This window comes from Protopterus annectens, chromosome 10.part0, assembly GCF_019279795.1.
Source record: "Protopterus annectens isolate FY-2018-M chromosome 10.part0, PAN1.0, whole genome shotgun sequence".
NCBI lineage: Eukaryota > Metazoa > Chordata > Ceratodontiformes > Protopteridae > Protopterus > Protopterus annectens.
Window position 1 is genome coordinate 1,310,674,938 of NC_056744.1, and position 10,000 is coordinate 1,310,684,937.

The 10,000-nt window shown below is 37.1% G+C and overlaps 1 protein-coding gene across 1 annotated transcript in view; it reads left to right on the plus strand.

Moving 5' to 3' along the window:
- Positions 1-10,000, plus strand: part of SERPINC1 (serpin family C member 1) — a 1,665,396-nt gene that overhangs the window by 657,308 nt on the left and 998,088 nt on the right. The window lies entirely within an intron of this gene.

Genomic DNA, 10,000 nt, shown 5'->3' on the forward strand with positions numbered 1-10,000 from the left:
CATTTAGGAAATACCTTACCAAAAATTCATGCTTCCTATACTTGCTTATCTAATGCTTTGTGTAGGAATAAAAGACTCCTCTGGCCAGATTCAATATAGCCTACACTAATTGTACACAATATGTATTCAATAAAATTCATATCACATTTTTGTGCTCTCTAGTCACTCAGAAATACTGTACATATGTACATATAGTACATATATGAGTGTACATATAGCCTACACTTTCTGATAACCTTTATGAATCCCTGTCAATATTTGAAGCTGCAAGAATATTGGTAGGAAAACTAAAATTAGGGGGAAGATGTTGGGCATTATGTTTGTGTTGTCTGTTCACTCAAAACAGTGTACACTTAGTGTAGGCTTTATTGAATCTGGCCCTTATTAGTGCTGATATATACATATAGAGGCACTTCAAAATTTTGTCCTGTTTTCATCAGTCTTCACACTTAATTATTACCTGCATTCTGAGTAACATTTGTAATTGCTGTAAGAATAATGGCAATTGAAGCAAATGTAATCGTAATAAGCAATTGAAGCAACACTCCCATAAGTAATTGAAGCAAATGTAATTGTAATAAGCAATTGAACCAAACCCCCCATAAGCAAGTGAAGCAAAGCAAATGTAATCATAATAAGCAATTGAAGCAACCTTCCATAAGCGATTGAAGCAAATGTAATCGTCCACCAACATAAGCATACTACTAAATTCCCTTAAAGAAGCTCACTTACTTGAGACAGCATAATCATCCATAAGATAAATTCCTTTAAAGAAGCTCCCTTACTTGAGACAGCATAATCATCCATGAGATAAATTCCATTAAAGAAGCTCCCTTACTTGAGACATCGTAATCGTCCACATGAAGAAGGATTTTAAATAATGCTGACAGGAAGAACAGGATGTCTGTACGCACAGACGTGATGCAATCGGACCAGCAAGCCACAGGAATCTTCTTAAAGAAGAATGCCAAGTATTTTTTGTGCAATTAAAAGAAAATTAATCTCCCAAATTAATCTCCTGGCCAGCCTGTTCCGGGGGGGGGGGGTTCAAGTGCACCCCCTTGCACCTGCCTGCGGGTGTCCTTGCGGTGGGAATACAAATGGCCCTTCAGTGAAGAGCTTGGGACAAATTTTAGATGCTCGGTTTGTCCCTTTCAATGAAGTTTGATTGTGCACTTGGTTATATAGGGTTGTTTTGCTTACATTGCTGTGGTGTTGTACTATAAATGTTAAAAGATAATCAGCAGTTATATCAGGGTAGCAGCCAGATGTGCTTATATGGTTTGGCTAAGAGGAGATGATCCAGTCTAGTGTAGAATATCTGTTACTACTTCATTTAAATGGACAGTGCCGGCTGTAAACTTTTGTTTTCAGCTTTCATCCCATTCTTCACACATAGTTCACAATTTTAATGAATTATCATGTTACCTATATTTTGACTAACATTGTATAATTGCTATAATGATTCTCATGAAATGTTAAAATAAGTGGTAAGGAAAGTCATAGTATTTGAGTTTTTAAGAGATTTACTATAAACATTTTGTCTCATTATCTAAGTGTTGGAGTTCATCACTTGAATCTTCAGTTGAAACAAAATTTTTCTGTGGCAAACACAATAGCACAGTAGGTGTGAAGGCAGGTAAAAACTTCACCATTCATTTCAGTGATACAAAGAAAAGAGGTGGAAATGTCCCCATTCACACTAGCAAGACAGTGGAGACAGATATTCTTTCCTCAGGTCTAACATATTCCTACTCTATCAGTACTTGACAGTTAAGGGATTGTAATTTCAATTTATGAAAAGTGGAATAGAACCCATTATTGGTGGGGTATGTCTCTGCAGGAGGTCTGACTTGCTTTAAACTTCCTATAGGATTTCTGGCTCAGGTGAGAACACACAGAGTGAAAAGTCTGCAATGTTTTCTCTGGCAAAAGGAGAAGTAGTCCTGTTGAGCCATGCCTTGTTACATGGATATTGCCTACATTGCTGATATTTTTTTGAAAGAATTACTTTGAAAATGTCATATTTGTAGAGGAAGACTACTACCAGAAGACTGTGTGAACCATAAATACAACATATAGGTGCTGGGTATTATACTTATGTGCAACTTTTTATTTTTGAGAGATTGTAAGGCTATGATAAGTCAATGGTTTCAGCTTCTGTTCTGTGAGTGCATGATAAGGAATAAATGGGTACAATTTATGTATTTATGTACTTCTGTATTTTTTACTAAACAGTAATGAGTTGTAACCATTTATTTGTTTATTTAAAAATTTTCCTATTTTAAATTTGATGTTGGTGCGTGGTTGATTACTTTCTCTTGGATGGGATCACCCACCATTTTTGATTTTTACTTCAATTCTGTTTATTTTTTATTTATTTTATTTTTATTTTACATTTGTTAACCGGGCTAGTCCAGCTGGATATGTTTCCATTTTCAGTGGAGGCCCGGGGAGAAAAGCTCCAGTAATAACACAGACATAATATAACACTTAAAAATAACCAGTACAAATTATACAAAGGATATTAAGAATACATAGTCATAAGTATTAATGAGAGGAAAAAACTAACATTAATGTCCTATAGACATACAGAATTAGCTAGTCACTGTGCAGTAATGATATCTAAGATAAGATACAGTACTTTTCAGAGGAACTACGTTACTAACATAGGTAGTTTAATTTACTAGAGATAAATACTCCTTCTGGAGGGGTGAAGTAGTAAAGATTGGTATGAGGAGGCAGTACAGAGAATAGCAGTAGAAAGAGCAGAGGAATTCATCAGGGTTGCAACAGGGACATACCCAGTGAGTTTTAAGATTTTTTTTGAGCCTTTGTTTAAAGAGTTGCAGGGAGGGTTGTAAAGTTAGATCTGGTGACAGAAGATTCCAGTTTTTTCCTGCAGTATTGGAGAACAGGGAGTTCTCTGCCAGGTTGTTTGATTTGCTTGTGCTAGCAAGAAGTTTACTAGAGGATCGTAAGGAGTTGAGATTCCTATAGGGAGTAATTAGGTCGGAAAGTATAGGGGTGTTGTTAGGTTGGTAAAATATTTTATGAACAATGGTAAGTTGGGATAATATCAAAATGTTGTTTAATTCTAACCAGTCTAGTTGCCGTAGGTTCTGACAATGGTGTGTTCTAAAAGGGTTTCCAGTGGCAAATCTGGCTATATTATTATAGGAGTTAGCTAGTTTGACCAGATTACTTTTTTTTAGGTTAGTATATATGGGTGAAGCATATAGAAGAGTTGAGATTAAATGGGAGTGGGCAATTGTAGTTCGGGATGCTGGGGTTAAGAAGGATTTTATTCTATATAAGGAGCCCATCTTTCTATTTACAGTTTTAATGGTGTTGTTAATATGGTTATCAAAGGTGAGGTTGTTATCAATTGTGATACCTAGCAGTTTGGTGGTAGAGTCTGGGGCTATAATGGTGTTATTGTTGGATTTAATTGTAAAGTTTATGGGGGAGGACTTAGTGGAAGGTGTAAAGAGTAAGAGTTTGGTCTTTTTGGCATTCAAAATGAGACAATGTTTCAAGAACCAAATCTCTACTGTGCTGAATACTTTTTGGGTTAGGGAATGTAGTTCAGATGTGGAGTTGGCAGAACAGATGAGTGTAGAATCGTCTGCATATTGTATGCAGGTAGCTTGAGGGATTGCTGAGTGGAGGTCATTGATGAACAAAGAGAAGAGAAGAGGTCCTAGAATAGAGCCCTGAGGGACCCCAATGGAGACAGGCAGGTGGGAAGATAGCTTGTTTTCCCAGAGAACTGCTTGTTGCCTGTTGTTAAGGTAGGACCTGAACCAGCAGATCGCCTTGGTGTCTAGAGAGAGGGATTCAAGGGTAATTATGAGTAAGGGGTGGTTTACCATGTCAAAAGCTTTTGATAAGTCAATAAAGAGTGCTGAAGTGAGGCAATTGTTATTACGGTTGTGGTTGATAAAGTTGTTGAATGAAAGCAGAGCTGTGGTGGTACTATGAAATGGTCTAAAACCATGTTGGCAGTTAGCTAAATGTTGTGTTTGGTTAAGTGGTTCATTAGCTGATGGTGAATACATTTTTCCATAACCTTTGCTAAGGGAGATAAGAGAGCTATGGGCCTGTAATTGGAAAAATCATTAGAGTTACCACCTTTATGTAAGGGGATTATGTAGGAGATTTCCCAGATGTCTGGGATGATTCCCTCAATTAGAGTTCTATAGATAAGGATGGAAATAGGGTAGGCAACTGATTTAGCTGCTTTTTGCAGGTATTCAGAGGGTAATTGGTCTGCAGAGGGAGTACATGGCTTAAGCTTTTGGATGATTTTTTGGATGTAAGAAGTAGGGATGGGTTGTTGTTGGAACGTTGGAAGAGTACCAGGTAAAGAGATAGGGAGACTATAATTGTCTGTGGAAAGTAGACAGGCTAGGGCTTGTATGGTGTCAGTAAAGAAGGAATTGAGGGCATTGGCAGTTTCCTGTGGAGTATTATTATCAGCTCCATGTGGAGTTGGTGTGCTAGAGTGGCCAGGGTGAATGAGTGTATTAATCCCTGACCAAAACTTTTGAGGATTGTTATGGTGAGTTTGCTGGAGTTTACAATAGTAGTTCTTTTTATTTGTGAGTATGGCTTTTTTGTGATATTTCTCAGCTTTCTAAAGTTTTCTTGCTCAGGGATTGATCTGGTAGCTCTCCATTTAGCCCAAGATTTATTCCTAAGCCATATCATTTGCCTAGTGTCTTTTGACAGCCAGGGGGCTGTTTTAGACTTCATTCTAATAGACCGTTTGGGTGCATGTTCATCTAGGATTGTTAAGAATTTTGAGTTAAAATATTTAACAGCCTCTTCAAGTGGGAGAGAATTTAGAGGGTTCCAGTTGTAGGCATTAAGTTCCATTTGGAAGCATTCAGAGTTAAAGTGTTTATTGGACCGTGAGATCCTGTACATGGGAGAGTTGGGAATGTCTTTCTTTTGTCTTATAATGTAAGTTAAAGAATGGTCACTTACATCATCCGGCAAAGTACCTACTTTATAAGTGTGTTGTTGTCTGTTAATAAGTATCCAATCTAAGATACTCTCTTTTTTGTTTGGTTTGTTAATTCTTGTAGTGGTGGTAATAGTTTGACTGAATCCATGAAGATTAATATGTGAAGAAGGGTTGTCAGTGTTGACACACTTCCAGTCTGTATTGAAGTCACCTAATATAATAGTTTCTTGGGGAGATTAGTAGATACCCAGCTGAGAATATCCTCTGTTGTGGTGGTGTTATTACCAGGAGGCAGGTAGATACAGATGATGTGTAGGGATTTACTAGTATTGAGTTGAAGCCTAGAAATAAGGACTTCTGCTTTACTATCTTGTTTTACCTGAATATATCATGGCTGGTCAGTTTGTTTCTTGATGGGATGGATTTAGCTGACTATTTGCTTGTAGATGCATGTATGCATTTGTACTTTGTGTACTTTTAGACTAGTCCAGTCTTGCTTGAGGTTAAAGGTCCAGAAATGTGAGTATTTAACTGTGACTTCCTGATAAGGATTTCTGCACATATGCTCTACAGTTGTACACTTTCAGGTTCTTAATGGCATTAGTCCCCATTAGCCTAGTTAGGTAGAGTTGTCAAAGTGGTCCATGACTTTATTTATTTATTTATTGACATTTGGTTGACCAGGAAAGTCTGATTCAGTCAGGAACCCATTTTCAACGGAGGCCTGGGGAGAAAAGCTCCACACAAAGACAGACATTACTAGACTCTTTACAGTTATGTGTAAACTTTACATACATACTTTATATACTTTACATAAAGATTATTGGAAGATACAGTTTAACATATATACATTTGCATACATCTTAAGCCATACTATAATTTAATATATGAGTAGTAAAATTTGCAGTCAAATAGATTATATATTGCTAAAGAGGAGATTAAGTCATTATGGGTGGGTTAGGTTGTGAATAACACTTAGTGTCTCAAAGTTTATTGAACACTTGGTTTCATTGATACAGACAGCCTGCAGTCACAGACAATCAGTGCATCATTATCAATCATCATTATCAATCTATGCAATGGAAGACTGGAATGTTGATTGATTTCTTGTGTTTGTGCAATTTTTTGTGGAGCTCAACCAATTTGCTGTTATTCATAGATTAGTGTGGATATAACTACAGTTTAATACAAGAGATTGTGATTTTAATACCCTGTCCTTTGTTATATAATCTCACATCAAGTACCCTGATGTTGCTGGCTTTTTTTCATTACCTTACATATTCACAACTGCAAGCAGTATGGAAGTAGCAAATTCCTGTCACACTTCAAGAAATTGCAGGAAAGGATGATCGATAGAGAAATAAACAGAGAGTAAGACCGGAGATGAGGAGTTTGGATTCAGATCAGGAAGTAGCATGGTCAATCCAGTGCTAGCAGTGAGACCGATAGAGGAGAGGAAGCTAAAGATGAAGGAGTCCAAATGAGCATTCCTAGACTTGGAGAAAGAGTATGACAAAGCTGATTTGGACAGCCCTGTAATGTACTCAAGTCCCAGAAATGATGATAGAATTAGTGCAGACTATGTATAAGGACACAACAGTACAAATACTAACAGTTTTCAGACTTGCAAAGGAATTCCCATTGGGGTTGGGTGTGCATCAAGGCTCAGCTCTGACCTCACTGTTGTTTATATTGGTGGTGGACTACATTAGCAAACTGGTTGGAGGGGACAGATCAACAAAGCTGATGTACATATGATGTGGCACTACAGGCAGTCTGTAGTGAACAAAAAGTTCAGCAAATGATTGGGGTATGAATACAAAACTGAAGTCACATAGAATGAAATTGAATACAGACAAGAGAGTTGTCATAGCAAATGTAGAAATCAGAAGAAGCAGAAAATTGAGACTGAGGGGAAGATAGCAGAACAAGATAACAGTTTCAAGTATGTAGGAAGGGTGGCTGAGGAGAAAGCAAGTCTAAATGGGGAGGTCAAACCTAGAATCAGAGGGGGCTGCAGCCAAGAGGCATAGAGTGTGACGGGATAGTGTATGACAGAATAATGTCAAAGAAGCTGAAAAGTTAGGCGTCCAAACCCACATTATGACCAGCACTTCTTAATGTTACAGAAACCTGGGTAGTGAAGGCTGAGTATTTGAGGAAGGTGAAAGCGATGGAGATGAAGTGATTTAGATGATGATTGGATGCACACTGTGGAACACAAGTAAAATTATGTCATAATTGCAAAATAAATAGTAGCTTCAATTGCAAAGAAGGTCAAAACAAACAGATTACAGTGTTTCAGACAGATGTGCAAGAAAACAGAAGTAAATTTGGTGAAGAGGTTTTGGGAGAAACAAGGAAAGGGAAATGAGGGCATCCAGAAAAGAGAAGGATGAATTATGTGAGAGAAGTCATGCAACACTCAAGCATAACTCTCAAAGAAGGTAGGACACTGGTATTAAATCAAAAGAGATTGCAATAGTTCACATGACACTCTGACTACATGTAGAAAAATGGGGGAAGGGGGCTAATGATGATGTGCATTATTATGAGTATGTGGTGAAGACATTCGAAATGCAGGGAGGCACTGTGTCTCAGGTAACAGAACAGGTTACAGAGGTGGAAGTGCTGTTTTTTGCTCATACTACATTCCATGGATAACCACCTTTCCTTGGCACCCCCTAACAGATATTTGCTTTGTTAGCTTCCAGCAAATGTGTCCTCTACTACGTTAAGACCCCACCTTTGCTAAGCTAAACAACCGTATTGTAGACCCATGAGGTTTGCACACAGTGAGCTGAATTTTAAGCTACATCACTTGGACCTCATCCATTAGTGTGTGTATGTGTGTGCACGCATGCGCCTATGGCTATACATAGATATGTGTACTGATCCATATGTTCATAGGAGGTTACTAGGCTAATGACCCTAGAGAGTCATCCCTTTTTGCACTTCTCCATTATGACTTTATTTAACAGCAAATGATCCTTTGTCCCAAATTACTTTATTTTATTACTCTTTTGTTCTATTCCCATGATTGAGTTTTCTTCTTAATGACTATAAACTTTTGTCGACATCAATTTCAGTGTGTAGTTTGCATGTCATTAGAAGGCAATATATAGGGCTATAGTTTAAATAGTAGCTTGCAGGTTCACAGGAGTATTATTTTTCCTACTGTTAATCAGGCTGGTGTCTGTTCAAGGTGCTCATATACATAGCTGTAACTTATGGCTAAATATTCATGTAAAGATGTTAATACTTTTATCCAAAAGTTAGGTACTGCATTTGGACCTGGGGGTTTTCCATTTAGGAGATTTTCTTAACTTTGTTTCAATCCCTCTATGAATAAATCTATTACTAAATCAATAAATTACTTATTTTGTACTTTTCCTTTATATTTACCTGCCTATATTCTTAGTTTTTCTGCCTATCCCAATATTTTCAGTTTATTATTTGTGATAGTGCACGACAGATCCTGATCTTTTCTGATACTGCAGATAGGTTTTATCACATCTGTCTTTCTGAGTATTTTTGTTGATCTGTTCCCTCTCTATACTCTTCTAACAGTGACGCTTCTTGCCTTAATTGCTTTACAGTTTTCTATATTTGATACTGCCATGATGGCATTTAATTTCTACTCTTCTTTTCCCTTATTACCCTGTGTTTTTGTTGTAAGACTTTGTTATTAATTTAGCTGCACAGTAATATATCCTATTTACTTCTGTTATATTGCATGAATCTCTATGGACAGTCCTAATTACTTTAAGGTATAGCTGATGTACAGCTAGATTTAAAGGTAACCTGTCACCTGCTGGCATTGTGGTTGAATAGATTGCTATTATCATGTACCTATGTTATCATTAATCTGTATAAATCAATTTATACGTCAGTTTTGTTTTTTTGGTGATTGTCTACATTATAATCTGCCTGTGACACAAATGAGAGGGATAGAATTCAACAATATACATATAGAGATGGGTAAAAGACCACCACTGACAAGGAGGGTTGCCCCATATGCAGTAATAACATATGGATGCAAAGGGAACAGTTTCAATGAGCTATATATATGGATGGAATGAAAATATATCTAGTGTTATCTCTGACTAACCAGCAATATCTATGGCATGTTTATGGAAACCCATGACTTTTGAGGATTTCATTAAGTTGTATGTTCAGATACTTTCTGATGCTTAGTAATATAGTAGTAGTTAGCACATGCGGTCTGATAGAAACTGCATGAGGATAGTTCACTGTTTATTGTGTTGATGCATTGCCACAAGTGCATGATAGCTCATTTTAATACGCTGTTTTTTTTCTGCACTGTTACAACTTCCATTATTTATGTTGCGTGGCATTTTATGAGAGTAACATTTGTTATGATACGTATCACTGACTGTGGTTGATTATGACAGGCATCTGATATTCTACTGTTGTTGATTATGACAGGCATCTGATATTCTTTTGAGTAGACCAGCTAATTATTTTGGATGTGCATGTGATTGTGGAACACTATCACTATGGCACATTGGGTGGTGTGGTTGTCCCTTACTTGTTATGATATCCACTGCCAGGGGTTCAAATCCCACATGTGACCTATGCAACTTTTTTAATGGATTGTACATGTGATGTTCTTGTTTCTTCTCACATATTACATACTCACACATTCATATTTATATTGATTATCTATACATAACAGTAATAAAATTAAACTGATTGTTTAGCACAGCTTTGTACAGTAAATGAGAGGTGAGACAGTCAATTGACATATGCTTGTAACATCATCATATCAATGTGTGAGTCTCCATAAAAAGATGCATATCACACTGTATTCCAAATGTCAATCAGAAGTAGGAAAGACAATTTCTTGCACAGAGAGAATAAAATTGTAATAAGGTTCCTCCCCAGCATGATTGCAGACTTCTTGGATGGACGGGCAATACTTTCTGGAGGAATAAAGTGTGAACAGACCTTTGAAACTTGATCAATGCTTTGGGCAGTCACAATTGATCCCATGAGACCTGTCAG